Genomic DNA, 22,626 nt, shown 5'->3' with positions numbered 1-22,626 from the left:
AATAAGTTAGATGATTATATTTAGTTTGTGTACTATTTTTTCTTTGGCATGTAGGTATATTTTTATGTTTTTTGTAATAGATGGAATAAGAAAAAAACTGAAAACAGCATTCTAAGAATAACTCAATTACTTAGTGGAAGTAATCTTATTTATAGGTTTGCTCATTGATAATAAGTGCTTCTTTTTCTTTATGATTATTAGTGATTTTGTTTGTCAGATATAAAAAGTGATTTTTTTTTTGTCAGATATAAAAATGTAAAGAAAAGAAGATAGACAACTCCCCACCAGAGATTAAACGACGTAGAAATTAGTAACTGTGCGTCACTGCCTTTAACAATGAACAAAACTCATATAGCACAGCAAGCTTTAATGAGGCCCTGAAATGACAAATGTATAACAATTTAAAAGAGAAAACTCGTATCCTGTTAATAAAAAAAACAAATATGTTTAAGGCCGTATGGTGACCTATAGTTGTAATTACTGTGTCATTTGATCTCTTGTGGAGAGTCGTCTTATTGCCAATGATACCACATCTTCTTTTTTATGAGTTCAGCACAAAGCTGTTAATTTCTAATAGGAAGGTCAGGTTAGAGTACAAACCAAATATTGATGCCATGAAATTAATGCAATAGTAACGGTACATAAGTTAAACAAAAATATAGGACTGCACAATAATCCACACCGACATCCAACTAGTATGACAAACAACACATGGTCAATAGTTTGAAAAGGGCAATAACTATGAGTGAGAAATTATGTCATGATATTCAATTCCATATTGGTGACATTACTGAGTATAACACAAACAAATAATAGAATAACTTATTAAACATGAAAAGAAGCAAACTTAACAAACAACATATTTATGATATTTGGAGTTGGAAACTTTCAAGCATTATTTACACATTATTGTTCAATATAAGAAATACTTGACACACTAAGCAGCAGGAAGAAGATGCATGGATAAAAGAAATGTTAGGCACAATGTTTCCTTGTGTTAAGTGTTCAGTTATTAAATAACCCCAACAACTTGAATTTAAATATTGCATTTAATACCAAAACAAAATTTTAAAAATATATTTTTTCTTTTGGGCTTTCATAATACAGATTTTCAGTGAGGATTTTTGGAGAAAATTCTTATATCAAATCTAGTGGACATTTTTTCTCTCTCACCTAGAAAAAATATTTTTTTCTTACACATTTTAATTTATTCCAGTACTTTCCTTTCTTATAAAAAGGTAATGTTTGTTCAATAAGACAGCAATCCAACCATACAAATAACAAAAAAAGTATCTAGAGGTCATAATCAAATTGTATAGAAAAAAATATTACTGCTTTTGGTATTGAGGGAAATAAAAGTCTTCTTTGATTTACCATTACCTAGAACAATTCCCTCTTAATAATGGGAACAGGTTTGAAATCCTTGAAAAACTAGCAACATTTTAGTTTGAAAAATTTGTCTATTTTAAACAGGATGAATGTAAAGGATTGATTGATTGATTTGTACCGAAATAAAAGACGAAGGTGTATTAAAAAGAAGCCTTGAAAATGTAAAACTGATTTACACTGAAGTTGATTAAGCACATTTTGTCTGCATGTTAAGTTAATTTAAAAGGTGTGATGTCACTCAAGTCATATTTTAATTTAAAAGGTTTCTTTCATCCCATATTAAACATGCTTGGCAACAGACGGTCAGAAAATCTATTTTGGATTGAAAAAATAAGCAAGCAGATAATTTAGGAACCAAGTTTTTGTAATTTTGTGTCACAAAGACTTAATACTATTGTGTTGCAATAAAAATTGATCATAGCTACAGAAACATTGAGGCGGTCTTCCTATTAGGTTTGTATTAAACGGAATTGCTTCAGGGGAAAATGGTGTCCTGAATTAACTTATTACAACACTTTATTGATTATCGGGGATTACGTAATATTACACACGCTAGGCTTAAATTGCCTCCAAGCCTCTACCAGTAATTTCATTTGCAAATCCGTCTTATAATTCTGTCTTTTGAATTCATGTCTGCTTTGGTACAAATATATTGTCTGCTTTGGTAGAAATTCTAACAAAAGTGGAATCAAGTGAAGCCTCATTTATTATGGTTTCAATGACATTAATTAAGGGTACAAAGACTTAAAAAGTCTAAGAATACCAAGATCCAGACACTGCTTTAAGCAAGCATAAACCAAGAAAGACATTTTCTGTTGGTAAAAACCACCAATATTTTGTAAAATTTAACAAGCTTGTAAATTACTGGTATATGTAGTTCTCTGCTTGAATCCTTGTATATTTTCTTCATATGACTATAGTGTAATATTCCTGTGAAGATTATACTTTCATGTATGGAACGTGTGACCATGGCACAGTTATCATTCTTATATCAGTGCTTATCTGCAGCTTCTGTGTCTGATATGCTAGATAACATATTATGTCTGCATTGACAATGTGTTCTCCAGGCAATAATAATTTATATCAGCCTGAAGTTTTTTGTATTTATTATAGGTTATGGCAGACAAAACATAAAAATATTAGTGATCTATTGCTCATGTTGCTTGTAATTTATAAAATTATTGAATTGAGGCATATTGATATCAATAAAAAATGTTACAAATGGATAAATGATAGGAATAAATAGGATCTGTATCAGTGATCAAAAGAAATTAACATGTCAGCTGTACTTCTGTGGTACATATACATTTAAATCAGTAAAAATTGAGACAGAACCTAAAAAAGTCTCAATCAATTTTTGTTGAATTTGCATAAATGATTATACATGTAATTTCTTTAAATATATATTTTTAATTGTTTTTTTAGCTCACCTGGCCCCAAGGGCCAAGTGAGCTTTTCCCATCACTTTGCATCCGGCGTCCAGCGTCCGTCGTCGTTGTTAACTTTTACAAAAATCTTCTCCTCTGAAACTACTGGGCCAAATCAAACCAAACTTGGCCACAATCATCATTGGGGTATCTAGTTTAAAAAATGTGTGGCGTGACCCGGCCAACCAACCAAGATGGCCACCATGGCTAAAAATAGAACATAGGGGTAAAATGCAGTTTTTGGCTTATAACTCAAAAATCAAAGCATTTAGAGCAAATCTGACATGGGGTTAAATTGTTTATCAGGTGAAGATCTATCTGCCCTGCAATTTTCAGATGAATCAGACAACCTGTTGTTGGGTTGCTGCCCCTGAATTGGTCATTTTAAGGAAATTTTGCTGTTTATGGTTAATATCTGGATTATTATTATAGATAGAGATAAACTGTAAACAGCAATAATGTTCAGCAAAGTAAGATTTACAAATAAGTCAACATGACCGAAATGGTCAGTTGACCGCTTTAGGAGTTATTGCCCTTTATAGTCAATTTTTAACCATTTTTCGTAAATCTTAGTAATCTTTTACAAAAATCTTCTCCTCTGAAACTACTGGGCCAAATTCAACCAAACTTGGCCACAATCTCAATTGGGGTATCTTGTTTAAAAAACAAGTGGCGTGACCCGGCCAACCAACCAAGATGGCTACCACAGCTAAAAATAGAACATAGGGGTAAAATTCAGTTTTTGGCTTATAACTCAAAAACCAAAGCATTTAGAGCAAATCTGACATGAAGTAAAATTGATTATCAGGTCAAGATCTATCTGCCCTGAAATTTAAAGATGAATCTGACAACCTGTTGTTGGGTTGCTGCCCCTGAATTGGTAATTTTAAGAAAATTTTGCTGTTTTTGGTTATTATCTTGAATATTATTATAGATAGAGATAAACTGTAAACAGCAATAATGTTCAGCAAAGTAAGATTTACAAATAAGTCAAAATGACTGAAATGGTCAGTTGACCCTTTTAGGAGTTATTGCCCTTTATAGTCAAATTTGAACCATTTTTCGTAAATCTTAAGTTATCTTTTACAAAAATCTTCTCCTCTGAAACTACTGGGCCAAGTTCATTATAGATAGAGATAATTGTAAGCAGCAAGAATGTTCAGTAAAGTAAGATTTACAAACACATTACCATCACCAAAACACAATTTTGTCATGAATCCATCTGCGTCCTTTGTTTAATATTCACATAGACCAAGGTGAGTGACACAGGCTCTTTAGAGCCTCTAGTTTGTTATTATCTTGAATATTATTTTAGATAGAGATAAACTGTAAACAGCAATAATTTTCAGCAAAACAAGATCTACAAATAAGTTTTCATGACCAAAATAGTCAATTGACCCCTTAAGGAGTTATTGCCCTTTATAGTTAATTTTTAGCATTTTTCATAAATTTTTGTAAATTTTTAGAAAATATTTTCCACTGTAATTACTGGGCCAAGTTCATTATAGATAGAGATAATTGTACCAACAAGAATGTTCAGTAAAGTAAGATCTACAAACACATCACCTTCACCAAAACACAATTATGTCATGAATTTATCTGTGTCCATTGTTTAATATGCACATAGACCAAGGTGAGCAACACAGGCTCTTGAGAGCCTCTAGTTCATCAATTTTTGTAAATTTTTAGAAAATATTTTCCACTGTAATTACTGGGCCAAGTTCATTATAGATAGAGATAATTGTAGCAACAAGAATGTTCAGTAAAGTAAGATCTACAAACACATCACTATCACCGAAACACAATTATGTCATGAATTTATCCGTGTCCATTGTTTAATATGCACAAGACCAAGGTGAGCGACACAGGCTCTTTAGAGCCTCTGGTTTTAATCTTCAGTCATGGTGTATACATATTGCAGAAGTTTTTGTCCCAGCAATGTCCACTTGGAAAAAAAAATTATTACAATGAATTTCTGTTTTAAAACTATTGAAATAAAACTGTTGAAAGAAGTTAATACATGTACTTAAGCTGTGTTCTGCACCTGTAATTATGGTTTGTCTTCAAGATGTCAGAAATAACTTGACTAATTGGCAATAATACAGTAGATTGATAATACATGTATGTTTGCAGGTGGTCTACTAGTGGTTCCACGATATAATTTGTTACATGTATAATGATGACTATGTTCACCTAGGGGTTCCAGCCTTCAGGTCCAAAGAGGTTATTGTTGGTTGACAATATTGTATCATTTCAACGTTACACCAGGGGTGTTCAGTCTTGGTATAGTTTTCTATAGAAAGTAATGAACAACTTTATGATAAATAAAAGGGGTGTGGTAAACATCAATGAGACAGCAGCCCAAACTCAAATAAGAAGAAAATATCAGAGATCATTGGCCCTGCCCTCTCAGTCATAGTCTTCTGACATTGAGAGTATGCAAAGTGTTGTTATTTTTTTATGTCAACTTTTGCATTTATAATACTATTAAGACTGCAAACAGATGAGACATTTATCTGTGTCAATCTGTGAGTTAATTGAAATATAAATTGCCCATGCATTTTTTTTTATTCAGAAAATTCAAACTTAGTTTGTTCAATTGTTTGATTGTTTATTTTAGAGGGTGGGGAGGGGATGTGTTAGCAGGGCTTGAAAACCCTATGTAACTAAAGTTTTTTTTACTATATTGAACTTCAGACGATGTCCCTGTATTGATCTTTTATATCTATTTTTTGTTAAGTGTAACTTAGTATTTTTGTTGCAACTAGAATATGCATCAATTACTGATGATATATAGAATAAAATACACCAGATAGCCTTTATGGTTTATATTGTCTATACAAGATACTTCAAAAATTATATTTTAATGGACAAGTTTAAATGGTGAGATGCATATAATTATCTTTATATGAAAAGATAGTTATCCAACAACTGATTTAAAAAGATTTATTTGAACAGTAATTTAAAATTTCCTATTCAAGTAAGTGTAAAGGACTATTTTATACAAGATGATCTAATATTTGATATAAATTATTTTGTTTGGTATCTGTTTTATTGTCTGTAGAACTTGTTTACAAAACATTTATTTATTTAAATAGAAAACCTTCTTTTATAAACATGTTCTGAATATGGAATGATCATTAAAATAAATTTGATGCAAAAGTTATCTCATTAATATTCAGTATTATATCATAGTGTTTAGAGATGTCAATGTAAACATGATTTAAAAAAAAGAAAGATTTGAAAAAAAGGAAGATTTGTAAAGAAAGCATTCTGGTTTCACTTCCTGGCCAAGTGAAACTGCAAGTAAACAGCCAAGAGTGAGTCATAGCCGGAAAATAGAAATAAAAAGCAATAATAAAATTGTTAGATTTGAATATGCTGTTTTTTTTCATATCTTTAACTTACAGAATTCATTGAAATGATATAACATGGAACATATTTAGATTTCTTAGATAGAAGCTGCCATACGAAACTTGTCATTTATATTTGGTAGAATTGAGAGTACCATATCCATGATGTGGAATGTGAATTAGCTGCAGCTGACTTGAATCAGATACATAAAATGCAACATCATGTTGAATAAATTAATGATTATATCTTTTGAATTTTTATACTCTTGGGTTGGATTAATGAGGAGAATTCATTGTTTTGTCAACATATTTTATTGATATACATTATACATTTGTGAATGTATCTTGCTCTGTCAACAATAGAGCATTTATACAGTCACTACTGTGTATATCCTGATCATATATGTTACTACAGTACATTAATTATGAAAATGTTATAGTATGGTCCAAGGACACAGTTATTGTCCTTTGGTTTTCGTTGTCTACCAATGTAGTCCAGTTCAAAAAGGTCAAATTTTCTTCTGAAGCTGTCAAACTGAATTTGAGACCCCTTTTACACAGAATTGTCAATATTTTGAGTTAGAGTAGAGCTGGTAGAAGTTTCTATAAATTTGGCATTATTTGTCTAACTAGTAGTTCACTATACTGTAAAAATCTTTTTGAAATAGAGCAGGTGAGATTATTTTAAACTGAATTCATTATCTAAAAGACAACAAATGGAAGTTTTTAACGACCTTGACTGGCTATACAGCCCTTGCACGGTCGGCTTGGTGCCCGAAGGCGTTTGGTGAGCGTTTGAATAATTTTGCCATCGGTCAGGAACGAGTGGTGGTCGCCATTTTGGAGGTCGCCATCTTGGTTTTGTGAGTTGTTTTGGTTTGATATGTTGACTAATTTGATGTTATTTCTTCACAACGGCTGCTTTCAGGGCCAGTTTGGTCAGCTTGGCAGCCCGCTAACCTCGATGATGGAGTACTGGTAGATGAGTCGTGGACGTAGTTCTAAAGATGACAGGAAGCGTTATCAGGACCAAAGCCCTGAGGCAGTGAAATGAAGGTCAATCACCCAACACCTAGGATACATCCCTCGGACATTAATTGGCATAACACTCCCCATGATACAATGGTTTTGGAGTGCATGTTAACGCGGGGCGGCTCAACCATTGCGTTTACTGTACGGTGTTGGATTGGTTACTGTCATCTAAAGTAGTAAGTCGTTGATTATCTAACTGTAAACCCTCATCGAAGACAGCGGGTAAAGGAGAGCTGGCCCAGAACGTCCGTTCAGCTGTAATGACTGAGACGTGACTGAATGGAATGAGGATCTAAAAGAAATGCACTCCTAAATAACTGTTCTGATGTCTAATGGATTGTTAAAAAGCTGGAAAAAACTGTAGATCTTAAATAAATTTTGCAAATTTTTATAGAGTAATGCAATTCATTTTAAAACTTTTTCCATCTGCAAGAATATAAAAGTGTGTTTTATCTTATTGATTTGACAGTTTTTACAAATACATATATATTTTCTTGTTCTTTTCATTATTTTTTTTAACTAAGCCATTTGATTAAAGGGGAGATAAATCAGGTAATTTAATTGAATTGATAATATACAATTTATAACAACTTTTTTTGTAGCAAGAAAATGATGTCTGTAACCCAATTTTATTCTTTTTATTTTCTGAATGCACATTATAACTTTATAGAGCTTTCTTTTCATATTTTATTTGAAAAATTTGTTTTTTTACATTATCTTCTACACAGATATCATCATAACATATATTTTTTGCAAAGTTTGGATTATTATATCATTTAATTTTAATAAGGTAATATACAGTCAACTTTATAAAATATTATCTCAAGAAAATGAGGTCTATCACCATTTTTGTGTTCTTTTCATTTTGCCTTTATAATTTAATAATATTTTACCTAAGTTTAATATATATATATACCGGTATATGAATGGGATACAGAGATAAGTTGCTCTTGGCCTGACTTGAACTGTTAGTTGTGTAGAGTCAATATTTTTTACTTTTCTTGTGGAAGAAACATTAGAGCAGTATGCCACAAAATCTTGAAATGAGGTCCTAAGTTAATTTGTTTGGGAAATAGTTTGCTGACAATTCTCTGAAACCAATAAAAGCATATTAAACTTCCCATGCCCACTGCAACACTGCTACAAACCCATGTACCCCGTAATGCTCTGTGAGATGAATTATAAACATGAAGTAAAAAACAAAAACTGTAATGATGCAGTTGATCTACAGTTGCATGACTGGAAGTTTTTCATAAAATTAGACAATAAAAGATCTTCTATTACAGCTTGTGAAAGGCTTAGTTTTAAATCAATGAATTCACAGGGTATCAGACAAAGACAATGAGAATGAAGTCACCGCAAAAAAATCACCTACTTTCACTTTCACTTCTGAGAATTCGACATTTTCTAAATATTACATCATACTTTAAAAGAAGTCTTTGTTATTTTGGAAAATGGCACTTTATGTTGTTACTGGTTATTATTTTTTTTAGATACAGTTCAGTATTAATGTATTTCACTTTTGCATTCCATGAGTTATGGTCCTTCATGTACGGGAGTGTCTGTGAAATTGCTAATGAATTGTTTCAAAATCTGCTCTTCTAATTTAAGCTGCTTTTGCATGATTAAAGAAGGTGTTCAAATTGTATATTGAAGATTTTCATTTTTGCAAGAGTTATGGTCCTTGTTTTATTGAAAATTTGCACCATATGTTCTTTTTCAAGCAGTTATTTATCAACTGTTCTACCATAATGCTTTTAAAATTTTAATATCCTGTTATTTTAACAAAATGGTGATCAAGTTTGATATTGCCAATTTTCATTTTTTGTCTTGATGGATTGGAAAATTAGCATATAAGTTTCCTAAAAAAAATAGCATAAAAAAGCCATTTCAAATTACAGAAAAAAAACTAGTTTGTTTTCAATTTGACAGCTCACTCCTTGTTATAATTTTATGTAACTTTCAGCATAGTCACTGTCAGGTGACATCCTTTTATTTTCTACTTTTTTGCTATTCACAATAATTTTTTTTTTTTTTTTGTGAAATATTTTAAACTTTGTTTGATATCATTCTTGGTGCAAGGTGTGATATTTTCAGTCATTTTAAATTCCAGTTGACATGGTTGATGCATATTAAGTAGTTTTTTTTTTGTGTTTTTTTTTTATCTCTTTTTTTATCTTTACTGGAGAGTAAAAGACTATAATGCACATGAGGCATGTAACAGTATTTGTTTTTCATTTATAAATTACATTGATAAATGCAGAAACTTTTTCATGTACTTTTATTACTTTGAGGCAAGATTGGTAATTAGATATACCATAAAAGGTTATCTTGTTTGATCATTGAGGGTCAAGGTTTTGTGTATTGAATTTTGCCTAATACCATTGAGTGATATGTTTATCATCCATCCAGAACTTGTTTAGCTGGGATAAGTACAAAAGTGATAAACTTTTTATTTGTTACAAAATAATTTATATAAAATAATCTGGTTTATTTCCTGTTATTAAAAGGTATCATATAATTGACTTGCTCAATAATTTTATAGAAAGTTAACTGACTAAAAAAAAATCAATTTAAATTAGGATACAATATGAAAGGATATATCACCAACCTGAGAGAAGTATTTTTAAATGATGGATCTAGAAAACATAAAAGTAATAAGGCATAGATTACATTAAATCATTTTCATATGATAGAACTTGAAATAAAATGATTTTGCTTTAAAAGCCCTTGATTTTTTTTTCAAACCTTGGAGCATATCATGTCTGTCTGACAGATATCTATGTCACTTGGCATTGAATTCATTAAAACTCATTTTAGATTGGATTTATGCTTCAGAAATTATGTATTTTAACCCTGCTCTGAAGGAAGCAAGGTTATTTCAAATTTTAGTCACACTTTTCTAGAAAATCACTAATCAGAGCTTGCTGAAATTTTATAACTAGCTGCATGTTAGAATACATTTCTTATGTGTATTTTCAGAATACTTTCATATTCTTACCCAAAATGGCCATGTATGAAATTATCTTATATTTCTACCCAAAATGGCTATTTATGAAATCATCTTAAACGGATAGTAGCTACGATTTTCATTAAAATTACTTTTTTAATCTATATGCCGGATTTTGAACAAAAAGTAAAATAATTATGATTAAAACAATTACAGGTTACGTTTCATTAAGCATTTAGAAGCTTTTTAACGTTTAACACCTACATTTATTTATTATCTATAGATAATAATTCGATGTTAAGCCCAACTCTTATTCACATGACTTTTACTCTTCAGTTCCCAATGCACAATCGCACATTGTGCCTCGAAGGGAAAATGGTCGAACAGGGGAATGTTATCGTGGAAATGGAACGCGAATTTACAGTTTCAGCGAGAAAAGAAACAAAAAAGAGGTGCAGACAAGTTATTGTAAATTAAAAATAAAAAAACGTCGATGAGATCGGTCATTAAAATCACTCAAAACACCTGCGACGATGGCAAAGTCAAACAGAAGTAGCCGACGGTTTGCGTAATGTTTACATTTCTTAAATTTTCCAGATCACATGAAAAAAAATCTGAACATGTTCACAATTGTCAAAAATATGTTTACAAATTTACGGGCAGTAATCTCCCACCTTATAAGAAATTAGAAATCAACTTCCTAAACTTTAGTATTATTCTTCAAGTGTACCCCTTCATGGAGGCCCCGATTTAACACACAAACATACAAACACGTGTATACATTATCGCCATTGTTGGAGAATCTTGGTTGGAATAATATGCCGGTATTTGTTATACTTTTTATTTACATAATTTGATAAATGGCGTCAAATATGTACGTTTAATAAAGCGTAATTATCAAATATGCAAGAAAACAAAAAGCACGTGTTCGTATCTATATATATCTTGGTTAGCTCACTCGCTATGTCGGCAAAGTTCGGGAAGTAAACCCGATGCATAATTAATGAGATGAAAAGGCACACAACGCGATATGAATTATCAATTATTAACACTTCTGTAGTTTATGAAAACATTCTAGCGATCTTATTGCTTATATTTAGTACATATCTTTGATTTTAGCAGCTTTAAAACTTGTTCATAATTTTGTCAAAATCGTAGCTACTATCCCTTTAAATACCTACCCCAAAATTGCCATTTATGAAACTGTTTATATTCTTGCCCATTATGGCTATTTATGAAATTGTTGTCACCAAATTTTCCCAGGAACAACCAATTAAGGCTTTAATCTGAAATTTGAAATCATTTGTGAGCATGCTTATACCCCGTTTCATGCCTTTCCCATCCATCAATTCTCAACTTCCTATAACTTAAGTGTGGTATCATTTATGAGCTGTAGCTCACAATTCAACTTGTTTTATGTCATTACAGGAAAGCAAATGTTCAAGACAGCATTGATTTGACCATGACATCAATTTGAGAGATTTTTTTTTACCTTTGAAATATCATTTCAGCATCTATGACAGTTTTTTTCGTGTGTGTTAATGTCATGTTTTGTATATATGGGTTGTCATTAAAAATTTCTGATGCTGCAATATTTCTCATTACACTGTGCACAAAAATTTAGAGTTCTCAAATTTTCAAACCTTTTTAATATAATGTCAGAATAATCCACAAAGGCCATGTATTGCCAAAAATGTTTAGTAAGCAGATTTAAAGTTCTGTATGTGGTTTGTGATTTGGAATCATCTGATGTTCAGGTTAACTGTAACTGATGTTTGTTTTAGTGGAAAGGGTACCATCATCTATTCATATTGAAATGTACTATGTGTTTTTCTACATGATTAATCAAGGTTATGAGAACATGATTCTCTAAGCATTAGATATCATTTCCTGCCACTTAAGACATAATCAAATGATGTTGAATGGTTAATATTGAATTGATAATAAATGTACATATTGTACTTACAAGAAATGAGTAATGTATAATATTTTGTCTTGCTGCTAAGATTACTACTGTAAACAAGAGGTATACTGATCTTTTGTTGTCTTAATTGTGTACTGTAACGTATAAGTACAAAGCTTTAGATTTCAAAAGAAAGGCTTAAGTGAGAACATCCATTCCAATGCATGCAGTCAAATTTGGTTATTTACCGTTTGTCCAAATGGTCGATACTGGAATTTAGAAAAAAAAAAACACACAACATTAATTGAAAATTGATGTTTGGTGAAAACTATTTCCTACCTTGTATGATTTTTTTATTCTTTGAGTAGGGGTTAAAAGGGTTTAAAGAACCCCTCCTCTGACATTTTTCGTAGTTACCTGGCAACGTTGGTAGACCACTAACGCACATTAACACTTTGATTTATATAATCAGACTCAATGTGATTGTCTAGACCAAATTTGTTGCATTTTATGTTAAAAAAATAAAGTGTTGGCGATCGATGACAGAATTTGAAATTTAAACTTATTTTCTGCAACTTTTTCTTATCATTTGCATTTGATCTGTACATGTCACCCTGTAACATCGACAATGATCAACTGGTCGATTAATTTTATGCAAAAGGAAATAACTCTTGAAATTTGTAAATAAATTCCTGCCTTGTTGTGCAAGGAAGTGATAATTTTACTGACGGATTTCCTTTTTCCTTATACAGGTTCTGAAGTAGCTGGATGCTGTATACTGTTAAACTATTGCATACCTTTAGAGTGAAAGATATACGTAGAAGTTACAATTAAAGGTAAATTTGTTTTTAAGAAATTGAGATATGTGGTATGATTTTCAAAATAGAACTTATTTTAAGTTGATCACTTATAAACGCAGACGCTGATTATGCATAATCTGTTGATCCATCTGATCATGTCTGAAAAACCAAAACTGAAATATTTTTAATTTGTGGAAAACAAAATCAAAATAATAACTTGAGAAGTTAGGTGAAATGTGAGCATTTCCTGCCGTGAAAACAAATAATCATATGATATAATATATGACAAGAATTTAATTGATTGTTTGATGCACATATTGTACTTCAGATATTAAATGCATGTTTTTTATTTGAATAAGATTATATGGTTTTCATTCTGTTTTAATACATTGAACAAGATTGAAGAATATTTAAAAGACAGATGAAATTAGAAGATTAAAGAACAAAGAAAATATTTTTTTCAGTCTGGACTTTTACAGAGTTATCTCCCTTTTTGAACACAGTAGCAAGGTTTGGAATAATGAAGAATAACTATAGATTTCTTCTATACATATCCAAGATTATTTTAAAAGAATAGTTCCTTCTGATGTAAATATAAAATTTTGGGGCACGTAATTCCAGAAATTCACCTTTTTGACCCGAAATTGTAATTTTCTAACCCAAACAGCAAAAGTTTGAAAATTTTCACAATGTTGAACAAATACCTTACATTAAACGATGTCCTTTCAAAGTGTTTTGTACATAAAACAGCATTGTATGCCGAAGAGTATACAAGTCTGGCTTATATTCTTCCAATTTCTTTTAAAAAATATTGTTCCCTCATTTCAAATTGGAGTAAAATCTGATTTTGACACTGTTTTCAACAAATGAAAGCGCCATGTTTACACTTTCATCTGGGTAATCAATAAAGAAAAATAACTTGTGTTTGCAATGTTTTTTTAGAGTTAACATAAAAGAGGCATTCCAATCACGATAAATTGGGACTCTTCGTCAGCTTTCTGAAGCGTTGGTGAAAGGGTTAAAAAACCAAAGCTTCAGTAAAATGTTTTAACATAAGCAATTTCGTACTTTCCTGTGGACTTCTAAAACTAGAATAGAGGTGAATTCTATCTATTGAAATGATATGCAACTTCAGAAGAGATCATTATGTTGAAGTCTGATTTTGAAAAAGTTCTGTTTCTGAATAAAGATACTCGTGGAAGTATTAGTGCTAATGTATAAAAGTGAAAGAATTTCTTATCAGTCAAATTATGAGAAAGAAATCCTTTCATGCAGTTACAAATTTGTTGTGACATAATATGTCAGATTAAAGCATGATATTTTGAAAAGAGTTGATATCAAGAAATTATTAATTCATTTAAAATGAAGGATCAAATTTTCCCACAGCCTCTAATTTCACAAGTTTAAATATTTTCATTGACAATTTCTAATTGCCAGTGTTGATATGTTGAACATGTTATTTTTATTCCTACCAAATGTTGTTGGTTTTCTCCACACTATGGTTTCCTCAGCCAGTAAAAACTAACTACCTTGATATGGCCAATAGTACAAAAAATTGCATTAAACTCCCAACTATTTATCTATCTAGTATATATATTGAAGAATTTGAGTAAAAGATTTTATAGTACGCTCAAAATTTTCTTTTGAAGAATGGGATTAAGTGTCCAAATGAATTTGCATTCTCTAAATAGTAAATTCGTTTTTCTAAAATTTTATATTAAATATCACCAACAATTTTGTAAAACTTAAAGTGATGTATCAGAAGATCTGTATAAGACCTAAAATAAAGGTTGTTTACCTTTCTCAGACTGACAAAGTTATAATATCACCTGAAATAAAAACAAAATGAGTTTGTCTGTCTTTATATGTGATTAGTTATTGTGATCAAGGGCAAACATGGTTGTCCTGGATAAATGATAAGTGTAGTTGTTTTCTGGTTAGTGATGTGTTAGGTCATTTAGTATAGTCTGTGCCTGTAGCTAGTGGTACCAACAAAAAGTCAGATGTGTTCTCATTATACGACTGCAAAGACCTTGAACAAATCAGTAGCACCACAACAATTCAAGAGTTTTGAAAATAATGTTAAATATATAAAGATGTCAGAACAAAAGAATATGTTTAGCTTGCTTTATAGTTCTTTGTTTCATTGATGACAAACGTGACAAAGGACTAAAGTAGTTGAAGAAAAGTCTGGGATTTCAGAAAGCTGTAATAATTTTCAAATATTAATATTTGTCTATGATTTTAAGTATTTTTTTTTTTTTTTTTGAATATGTAAAGTATAAAGGACAAGGGTCACTTTTTGTTATATTTGCCCAGGAAGACAACACATGCATTCTTGTTTGATTTTTCTATTCTCAGTATGAAGTTTGTATCGTAGGGGATCTATACTTGTTGACATTTTGTCTATTGGTTTTTGGGGAATAAATAGTCTGTTTTGAAATGATGCCACATTTCTTAGTTTTTAGTTTCAAGTGTAAATTTACTACCAAAAAAAGAAAGTGAGAGCATGCTTTAATATCATTAATTCAGGAGGAAGTATAATATCAATAAAAGAGTAAGTGCAATAAGGTTAGAACAAGAAACAGAAAGAGGTTGATCATTTCTTATTGGTGCTTTTAGAATTTACTGTCTAGAAGCAATTAAGGATGTTTGCTTCTCTGGATTTCTACTTTTTGTCAGATATTCTGAGACCTCTAGTTTTACCTGTACTTTTTTTACTAAAATTTTATAACATATAGTTCAAAAATCTTATAAACAAAATTTCTTAGCTTTTGAAAGAAACGTGCAGATGTTAAATGTATGATCAATTGTTTATGTCTCAAAAACAAGGACAAAGACCTTTCATTTTTTCTCCTTTTTTTTTGAAGTTCTGTTATTTATATACTATTAATTTATTGCAGTCTTTTAAGTAGCTTATTATTTTTAGACAGAGGAGTAAACATCACTAAAACTCTGCTATGTTTTTAATTAGAATTGTTGCCTGTTGCACTTTAAATTAATGTCGTAGGTAATAAAAGGTGCTCTGTAAAGAAATGTTAATGTTTATTTCACAAACAGATCTGATTTCAAGTTAAAATATAACTCTATTATTCTAAGTCATTTTAATCAAATAACTTTTACATATAGATTAACCTTTAGAACAGTGAAAAATTGTTATTTTTTTTCTTAATGATTCATTTTCTTTAAAATACCAAATAAGGTTGAAAGGAGTGTTATCATTATAAATAAACTCTTGTTTATTTTAACTCTGATAAGTATTTTTTTTCTAAAATCATATGATAATGACTTTCAATTTAAAAGACAGAAACTTTATTCTTAAGTTGGGTGTTAATTTTATGTTACTCATGGTTTCATCTCCCAAGTTGGTAAGACATATATTTCATGTTTTAAAACAATTTTTTATGTTGGTCTTCCAAAATTGCATGTTTTGTGTGATATTCATATTTGCTGAACTAGTATACATTTTTTAAGGGGCCAGCTGAAGATAGATTTGTGGCTTTTGCCTGCTTTCTGTTCTTCTGTGTGTTGTTGTCTCTTTGACACATCCCCCTTTGCATTCTCACTTTTAATTCCATTTTTTTTTTAAATCTTTTGTTAATTATAAGCAAGTATAACCTTGTCCAAATATCTGTTCTTTTTGTCAGAATTTGTAGCCCATTTTATGTCAAGGGACAGTTGACTTTGCTCTCATATATGCTTTACATGGCTTTAACTGAATTGGTTTTGAAATGAAAGGAAATTTCTATAGATAATATTCACAGTTGATAAAACAAATGTTATTGAAACTAAATGTTCATCCCTCATGTATTGACTTGTTTTCTACAAAATTGCTTTGTTGTCATTTTGATGAGGTACAATAATCCTGTGGTCACTACATTAATTTTTGCCCAGCCTGCATCTAAATTTGAGGTGTTTAATTTTTTTTCAAAAGTGACATCTTTGTTAACAATCTGTAAATGAAATATATTTTCCCTGATTTTAACATAAGATGACTAAGATTTGTATGGTTAAAGGTCATGGTCAAGGTCGTTGCCCCAGTGTTCAAGTTCTGTTTTTGGATTGCCTTTTCTTAGTAACTATACATTAGAGGTTAACAATGTTATAGATATAGATTTGTTCCGATGAGTTTTAAGTTCATCTGACATTGTTATATATCCTTGACTCCTTTTCCCTCTTCCGTATTCCTTATAATATCTTCGTTAAATCTGAATAACTTTAACTCTACTTTCTGCTATATAGATGACGTTCTTTCACTAAACAATTCAAAATTTGGTGACTATGTGGAACGCATCTATCCCATCGAATTGGAGATAAAGGATACTACAGATACAGTTAAGTCGGCTTCATATCTTGACTTGCATCTAGAAATTGACAATGAGGGTCGGTTGAAAACAAAACTTTACGACAAAAGAGATGATTTCAGCTTCCCAATTGTGAACTTTCCATTTCTAAGTAGCAACATTCCAACAGCACCTGCATACGGGGTATATATCTCCCAATTGATACGATATTCCCGTGCTTGCATTTCCTATCATGATTTTCTTGATAGAGGGTTACTGCTCACAAGGAAGCTATTAAACCAAGAGTTCCAAATGGTGAAGTTGAAATCATCCCTTTGTAAATTTTACGGACGCCATCACGAGTTGGTTGACCGTTATGGAATAACCGTTTCACAAATGATATCGGATATGTTTCTTACGTCGTAACTAGAACCCCTTCCCTTTCATGAATGTGACCTACCGAATTAGACTATTTACCGGATTTGTAATCACATAAGCAACACGACGGGTGCCACATGTGGAGCAGGATCTGCTTACCCTTCCGGAGCACCTGAGATCACCCCTAGTTTTTGGTGGGGTTCGTGTTGTTTATTCTTTAGTTTTCTATGTTGTGTCATGTGTACTATTGTTTTTCTGTTTGTCTTTTTCATTTTTAGCCATGGCGTTGTCAGTTTGTTTTAGATTTATGAGTTTGACTGTCCCTTTGGTATCTTTCGTCCCTCTTTTATAATTGTGTATAACTGTATATAGATTTTTTTGCATTGGTTTAAGAGTTACTTAGAATGACTTCATGTTTAAGTTTGAACATTTCCTGTTGTTATAAATTTAGACTCAAGTATATGTACATGTAGTTTGATTTAAGATGTATATAAGTAAAGATTACGTCAGGGCTATTATTCTGTTTGAAGTATTTTTTACATTATGATAAATTATTATCTTGACATTGGAAACTGAAAGAGTTGATGATCTTCTGTTCTTTATTTGTCAGGTTTTGTTAATTAAACAGTAAAAAGGGCTTGTGATAGATCCACATTTACTTCAACAATTACACAACAAAGAAGACATGTGATAGATCGTAATTTTCTTCAACAATTACACAACAAAGATTCAAACACATCATATTACTAAGAGTCCTCACGTATAGGCTATTTTCTAGTGGCAGTCATGATTGCTAATGAGACAACTATCAATTATGAACAGAAAACGAAGCTGTGAACAATTACAGGTCACACATTTAACCTTTAACAATGAGAAATACCTATACCGTAAAAAGTTGCACTTCTGTAAATATAGACATGGCAATTTGCCAAAGTAACTCCTCTTACAGCTAAAACTGCAACTTTTATTATCAAGTTTCAAAAAAAAATTATATTCCAGATGGAAAGTTCCTTTATACTACTCTTTTTTCAAAGGTCAAAATAAATTAGGGCTGTGCGGCATATTTTCAACATTTACATGCCCTGAACTTCCAAGAGATTAAAGAAATTCTGTACTACCCCTCCCTTGACTTTGGTCTTCTTCAGAACTCAATTTAGCCACTATCTATGTGTATTTATACTGGTACCTTTCCCCTGTTATGTCCTTATGAGTTGAAACAGACATCATATCTGGGAACCAGTGTGTAAACAAAAGAAAATATCTTTGAATATTATATATCTCCCCCAAAAAAGTGTGGTTTGTAAAACAATTGAAAAGAGAAAACCAATAGCCTGATATATACTGCAACAAAAGACAAATAACAAAAATGACAACAACCTACAACATTAATTGGATTTCAGGCTTGCGACAGGCACTTAAAGAATGTGGTAGGATTAGATGTGGTACGAATGCCCAACTAGTGAATATAAGTCTCCTTCCTTCTCACCATCCCCCTTAACCTGGGACAGGGGTATGACAACACTATATATTGATAATAATTTACTACTGTAAGATTTATAACTTATATTGGAAGAAAACAGATTTTTGGCACTAAAGTAAAAAAGAATTTTAAGATTATTTCTCTTTAGATTTACCATATTTTGCCATTGTTCCTATGAAATCTATTGTAAAAGCAAAATAGTTGCATATTTTATTGTCAGCTATTTTTTTCCATTAATGTTTTAATTTAATTTGTTCATAAATTCTGCATTTGTACATTTTGTTGACATAGTATTTATTTTTTCTTAGAACAAATTATGGTATTGACCAGTGGCTAAAGAATTGTTAAAAATACTCAGTTTCTGCATGAAGGGTATTGAAATTCCAATAAGAATCAATTGATGGATAAAACCATTCTGTATTAAAAAAATTCAGTTGGCAGGTGTTTATAGAAATTTCATACATGTATTCAAAACATCAAAATTATATGCATATGTGTGATTGTTAAAAAAAAATACTCTTGACTCCAGACAACACTTTAAATTTTCTTTGACTCATTTAAAACTGAAAAAGAACTTTTGTACATTGAGGCAGGATTCCATACATTAGTCCTATATTTTCCTTGGTTTCTGAAACATTAAAATTTTTTGTAACTTTGTTTAGGCCTAAAAAAAAAAATGTGTGTTTCCGGTAACATCATTTTAAAAAATAGGGTCGGTAGGTCAGTATTCTTTTTTTTTTTTTACATTTTTTATTTTGACATTGTAGCGAAATCTGGAAATTTATCATAATTTTTCCAAGTCCGGGTCCATAATTAGTTTCAAATACCGAAGGTGCAGCCATTTGCAATGTTTTTGAAGCACCTGCTGTGCAAATTTCTTGAATTTAACCTATTTGGAATACCTTTTGACATTAATAAAATGTTTTACTGGCTTTCTGTGCCAGTAGAAGCAAGTTAGATAAATTATTATGTCGAATAACAGAAGCCTGTGTCAAAAACAGGGACTGTTGATACCATTTTTTTTTTGGAGATCCAATAAAAAAATTAGGGTCAGGCTAAAAAACAGGGTCGGTCGGGTTACCGGAAACTCAGATTTTTTTCTTTCTCTGCCTTATAACATTTACGATTTTCATTTTAATCTTGATGGTAAATACTTTTAGTTTTAATTAATATTAATTTGAATGCAGAAATCACAACAAAGTTATTTTAGACAAATATGACATTTAAAGTTTGACAGCGAAATCACTATTTTAATTCAAATTTGTTTTGAATCCAATTTACAAACAATTAGAAATGAATTATAGATAAAGTAATATTCCATTTATAAATCTTTTGAAATACATTTAAATAGGGTACAAATGTATATTCAAAACATAAAATCACAAGTGCAGTAAATTGATGCATTGAATTTCTTTACATTACAAGTTTTCCCATATGCACAATGTAGTTAAAAAGATCCTTTATGGCAAATTTATTTGAAGTTATATTAAAATTCAATAAAGATTAAAAAAGTAAATATACTATAACTGAATATAAATATTCTATTATAAATGCACACTTCAAAATCAGTACTGCATATATTCTATGCTTGTTGCACATGTATTGATTTCAAAAATAAGTTTTTTTATACCTCATATGTAGTGAATGTCCAATCAGAATGTAAATTCTATTTTTAGCTGGTTGACGTGTTGTCTGGAGATTGTGTGTTTGCTTTGCCATGCTTTCACTTGTAGCTGTCTTGCTTTTAAAGTAGCTGGTTGCTGTTTGAATTTTATGAAAAACTGTGACTTGATAGTGTGTGATAGTTATTGTACATTTTTGTGGAGGTTTTTATACAGTCATGGATAGGTAAGCCTATAGTTGTTATTGATAGATCAACTTGACCTAGATTTACGAGCAGACGACTACTGACTGTGTAATGTTTTGACCAGCAGATAAAAAGGGCATTTCAGGTCATACTATTTAATACCTTTATTTATAGACTGACCATACTGAAGTGAACAAAAATAGCCATGGTCAGTAGTTTCACTTTGGTCACACTATATCTTTTTAACAAAGAATTTTCCACCATGTATTTTACAAATAGAAAATAGATATCTTAAGTTATTTAATGGCGGTTTTGTGTGTCTGTGATACAAAGAATGTGTGTCAGGGAGGAGTTCGTTGTTGAATGGCGATACACAAAAAATTTCATACAAAATGTCATCCTCATTTATTAAGATTTCAATACAGGTATTTTCTTTTTCACGTGATCGATTTTGATCTTTTTAAGATTTGGTACATGCGCATTACCTTTTCTTTGAATTGATTGTTAAAAGTGTGGATGAAAATAACTAAATTTTGATATAGAAGTCTAAATGTTGGACCCAATTTTTATTTCATTGTTGTCATTATTTCTTTGTGTTCAGTATCATTTTTAATGGCCACTAACTTGTTCATAACCGTGGAACAGACAAAATAATTGGACATCAGTAACCTTTGTCACGTACCTGTTTTTATTTACACGATAAAAAGGAAACTTTTAGATTTGATGGCAATGTGATTTGTAAGTAGAAGTATATATATTATTTATGAAGCAGTTATGGAATTTAAATTTGTTAAGTGAATTGTACTAAAACACATTTAATTAGGTAGTCATGCAACAAAAATTTGTACTTTAAAAACCGGCTGTTCATTTTCATTTTAACTGCCATTTTAAACAAATAGAAAAAGATGAAACAAATGAATGTATTGAAGCGTTATGTTGATTTTTTGACACTGTTAGGTTTTTAACCACCTGAACTTATCAGATTTCCTGGTTTTTTTAAAAGCTTCGAAATAAACAATTAATTCAATTGATAGAATGAAATAGTCTTTCTCTTTATAAAGTCAACATAAGACTTCAGTGTTTTTTAACTGTAGTTTTGTGAGTAGTTGAACTTATACATGATAAATTTATTGAAAAACTGGATCTTCTAGAAATTGTACCTTAAAATGAAAAGTATGTTAAGGATATTGACTTAAAAAGACAGAAAAAGGGCAGAGCCTGTAATTAGTCATAATGATAGTCGGCTTTTTACTTTCTTGTGTCAATATCATAAATTACATTTTCATCCTAACAATGTGTCTTTTGATAAAGAAAAAAAAAAAAGAAGTAATTTCCTTTTTAAACTGTGATGTTTGTTTTTACAACTTGGATGGTAAATAATCTTTATAAATTTGGATCCTTGTAATAGGAAAAAAAGATCCGACAAAGGATATCCTCTTGTTTGTCAAAATATTTGTAATTTAGTGCGTCACTTAATGAAACGGACTAGACAATTTTCATAGATTTTTCCAGTTTTATTTTGTATAACTATATACTTCTGAATCTCTGTGTAAAAATTGATATGAATAGCAGACAAAAGCTTTTCAGATATTTTTCCTGATGGCATGTTTCCTTTTTTGGTCTCAAGTAAGTCATATATTACATCAATGATATGACCCGGTTGATAAAAAATATCTCTTGATATTCTCTTTAAAGTTTAATTCTATAATATCTTTGGAACTTACTGTATTTGTAAGTTTGGAAAGTAACTTAAATACAAATTGTGGCAAATATTTAAAACCTGGACTTTCCCTTTTATAAAACATCCAGAAAAAGAAAAACAGG

At 30.6% G+C, this 22,626-nt stretch overlaps 1 protein-coding gene across 12 annotated transcripts in view; it reads left to right on the top strand.

Moving 5' to 3' along the window:
* Positions 1 to 22,626, top strand: part of LOC143067267 (muscleblind-like protein 1) — a 123,963-nt gene that overhangs the window by 9,968 nt on the left and 91,369 nt on the right. For 3 of the 12 annotated variants that reach the window (XR_012975899.1, XM_076240386.1, XM_076240376.1), the window contains exon 1: positions 20,672 to 20,843. The gene's annotated coding sequence lies outside the window, so the exon portion shown is untranslated. Of the gene's footprint in view, positions 1 to 12,806; positions 12,891 to 20,671; positions 20,844 to 21,281; positions 21,541 to 22,626 lie in introns of those variants that run through there. The other 9 variants (XM_076240391.1, XM_076240389.1, XM_076240377.1 and 6 more) reach the window with 8 other exon arrangements.

The sequence above is a fragment of the Mytilus galloprovincialis genome, chromosome 3, assembly GCF_965363235.1.
Source record: "Mytilus galloprovincialis chromosome 3, xbMytGall1.hap1.1, whole genome shotgun sequence".
Classification (NCBI taxonomy): Eukaryota; Metazoa; Mollusca; class Bivalvia; order Mytilida; family Mytilidae; genus Mytilus; species Mytilus galloprovincialis.
Note: the sequence above shows the minus strand (reverse complement) of the source record. Positions and strands in the feature narration are given on the sequence as shown.